At 49.0% G+C, this 3,716-nt stretch overlaps 1 pseudogene; it reads right to left on the reverse strand.

Moving 5' to 3' along the window:
• The window catches only part of LOC112069800 (up-regulator of cell proliferation-like), a 12,352-nt pseudogene extending 9,328 nt beyond the window's left edge, over nt 1–3,024 (reverse strand).
• Between the last annotated feature and the right edge of the window lie 692 nt (nt 3,025–3,716).

The raw sequence follows: 3,716 nt of genomic DNA on the forward strand, positions 1-3,716 counted from the left end.
GGTAGCATGAGACGGAGTCTACAACCCACACAAGTGGCTCAGGTAGTGCAGTTCATCCAGGATGGCACATCAATGCGAGCTGTGGCAAAAAGTTTGCTGTGTCTGTCAGCGTAGTGTCCAGAGCATGGAGGCGCTACCAGGAGACAGGCCAGTACATCAGGAGACGTGGTAGAGGCCGTAGGAGGGCAACAACCCAGCAGCAGGACCGCTACCTCCGCCTTTGTGCAAGGAGGTGCACTGCCAGCGCCCTGCAAAATGACCTCCAGCAGGCCACAAATGCACATTGAGCTGACCCAGCACATTACTCACCCATCTCAGAGGTATGTTGGACGCGTCTCCGTCCACCAGCTCCAGCGGAAACCCATCCAGAAGCAGCTCAGCACATAGTCTGGGCAGGTTCTGCATTTGTTGCCGTGACACTTCAGTTTCTCTGAGTAAGACAGAAGACTCGTAAAGTTGACCCATTTCACGTAGGAAATGCTTGGTTCCCAAAGAACTGTTTGAAATCTGTTTGTCAAGGTCTGCAATTTCTTCTTTGTTTTCAGAGGAGATCTGGCACTTCTCATTGTGCTGCTCTCTGAGGCAAGACAAGTTTCTATGAGACAGATTGTCCAGGTTCATTCGCATCCATTTCAAGAAGTAGGACCTTTCTAGCCCTGTGCTTGACATTGCATTTATGAAGCAAGTCATTGCGCCTGAAATGTCATAGTTTCTCTGCTTTTTCCTGAGATGTGTCTTCTGTGATTGGAGATCACTTTTGTACATCTCTATGTTCTGATTCCTAGCTTTCTGCAGTCTGCATGCGTCCAGCTCTAGACGTGCCAGCTCCTTCCAGATCTGTCGTTGCAAGGGTAGCTAACTTCCTTATACTGTTGTATGTCATGTATGTTTGAAGTAATTGCATCAGCATTTTGCTTTGCACTTTGACATTCTTGCACTTTGACAGTCCTCGTCAACCAAGATCCCAAGCTCGTGTGCCACTTCAGCCATCTGCTCCAATGGCATTTTGGACTTTGAACTCTTGATCACCTGATCAACTGTATTTCGCAGGTTCTTCACAAAGTTGGCATCATTCATATGTTTGTTCTTCAGGATGACATTGCTCATCTTCAAGTTTAGCTCTTTGGCGGTTTTCTTTAAAGCATCAATGCTGAAGCTCTTGCTCTGTGGGTTACCCACCAGAAACAGCTGTGCCTTGGTGTTTTGGCTGGTCAGTAGCTTGTCCTTGGAGTTCAAGTTGTCGAAGAACACAAAGACTGCTGCAGAGGTCTGACAAAGAAAGGAGTACTGTGTTCCAAACAAACTCATGTCCCCTCTTAGATTGGTTACAGCGACAGGTTCACCAAAGATGTCAATGTTCTTGTTCCCACAGGGAAGGTACCAGCTCATCTCAACCAATCCATTGAATATCCTCCTTGGACTATCACCACATTCCAATTATGGTGGACAAACGTGTCATGATACTGTTGGGGATTACTCAGTAGCTTGTTCAGAATCTGCGACTTGGACACAGAGCACTCACCCAATCTGACGAAAGAGACCATGGGGAGGTCAGAGAGAACAATCCTGTCTTCAACAAATCCTCTTGGGTCCTCCAATGAATGAGGTCTGAACTTCTTGACAATGTCTCGCATTGCCCAAAGCAAGAGCGTGCACTGTTCTGTGTCACAATTGGGGAGAAGCAGGGGCACAGAAAACTGACACATTGACATTTTCAAGACCATCTCTTGCTGCAGAAAACCATTAGAGCACAGAAAGAGAGCCATTCACCACATTACTAGAGTCCAGGTTATCAACCAGACTCTCCAGATCTAGGTCTATGTTGTCAAATGAAGCATCACAACTTGCCTCACCTCCTGATGAGGTACATTTCACACTTCTAGCAGTTACATTAACCATCATTAACCTCTTCAGGAAAGTCCATGGCAGGGCTGTGAGAGTCTGAGTGGGCTCATCTGTGACGGTCTTCTCATCGATCTGCAGCACGTTTCTCAGGGCGAGCTTCTCTGTGTAGTGTTGCTCCAACCCCAGCTCCAGCAGCAAGCTCTCCAGGTGGGTTTCTGTGGGGGGAAAGTTAAGGGTTTGTTCAGGTGAATTTAGTAAAAGTTTGTTATTAAATCTGAAGCACAAACCCTTATTTTATAGATGACATATCAGAACAGGGGCAAATGCCAGATGGGCTGGTCCATTTTTTTTTATCCTCCACCCCCTCCCTCCTCCCTCAGTGAGGACGACTTTGTCAACCACTTTGAAAAAAGGTTGACAACATCCGCTATTCATTCACTCAGCCTATTGAGTCCACTGGTCTCACTCACACAGAACTACCCTACGCATTGGCCTCTTTCTCCGCTCTCTCTCTCCAGACGTCATCCTTCGAATAGTGAGGTCTGGCCGCCTGACAACCTGCCCGCTTGACCCCATCCCCTCCTCCCTTCTCCAGACCATCTCTGGAATCCTTCTCCCATTCCTCACTTCCCTCATCAACTCAGCCCTGACCAATGGTTGCGTCCCCTCTGACTTCAAAATGGTTGCTCCCCTCCTCAAGAAACCAACACTCGACTCATCTGACGTCAAAAACTATAGACCTGTATCCCTTCTTTCTTTTCTTTCCAAAACACTTGAGCGTGCTGTCTCTGATCAACTTTCTCTTTCTCTTTCTCAGAACGATCTTCTTGACCCTAACCAGTCAGACTTCAAGACGGGTCACTCAAACGAGACTGCTCTTCTCTGTGTCGCTTAGGCTCTCCGCACTGCCAAAGCTGACTCTCTCTCCTCTGTTCTCATCCTCCTACATCTATCCGCTGCCTTTGACACTGTGAACCATCAGATCCTCCTCTACACCCTCTCAGGGCTGGGCGTCTAAGGCTATGCACACTCTTGGATTGCATCCTACCTGGCAGGCCACTCCTACCAGGTGACATGGAGAGGATCTGTGTCTGCACCACATTCTCACACTACTGGTGACCTCCAGGGCTCAGTTCTAGGCCCCCTCCTCTTCTCTCTAAACACCAAGTCACTCGACATCGTCATATCCTCACATGGTCTCTTCTATCACTGCTATGCGGATGACACTCAACTAATTTTCTCCTTCCCTTCTTCAGACACCCAGGTGGCGATACACATCTCTGCGTGCCTGGAAGATATCACCTTGAATGTCAGCCCACCACCTTAAGCTCAACAAGATGGAACTGCTCCTCCTCCCAGGGAAGGCCTGCCTGCTCAAAGACCTCTCCATCACGGTTAACAACTCCAGTGTCGCCCTCCCAGAGTGAAAAGGACCTTGGCGTGACCCTGGACAACACCCTGTTGTTCTCTGCAAACATCAAAGCAATGACCCGCTCCTGCAGGTTCCATCTCTACAACAGCCGTAGAGTACAATCCTACCTCACACAGGAAGTGGCGCAAGTCCTAATCCAGGCGCTTGTCTGGACTAGCGCAACTCGATGTTATCGGTGCTCGCCGCTTGTGCCATTAAACCCAGAATACTGCAGCCCGCGTGTTTTCAACCTTCCCAAGTTCTCTTATGTCACCCGCACACTCCACTGGCTTCCAGTCGAAACTCGCTTCCACTACAAGAACATGGTGCTTACCTACGGAGCAGGAAGAGGAACTGCACCTCCCTACCTTCAGGCTATGCTCAAACCCCACTCCTCAATCCAAGCACTCCATTCTGCCACCTCGGGTCTCTTGGCCCTCCCACCCCTACAGGAGGACAG

The sequence above is a fragment of the Salvelinus sp. IW2-2015 genome, unplaced genomic scaffold (genome assembly GCF_002910315.2).
Source record: "Salvelinus sp. IW2-2015 unplaced genomic scaffold, ASM291031v2 Un_scaffold1123, whole genome shotgun sequence".
Classification (NCBI taxonomy): Eukaryota; Metazoa; Chordata; class Actinopteri; order Salmoniformes; family Salmonidae; genus Salvelinus; species Salvelinus sp. IW2-2015.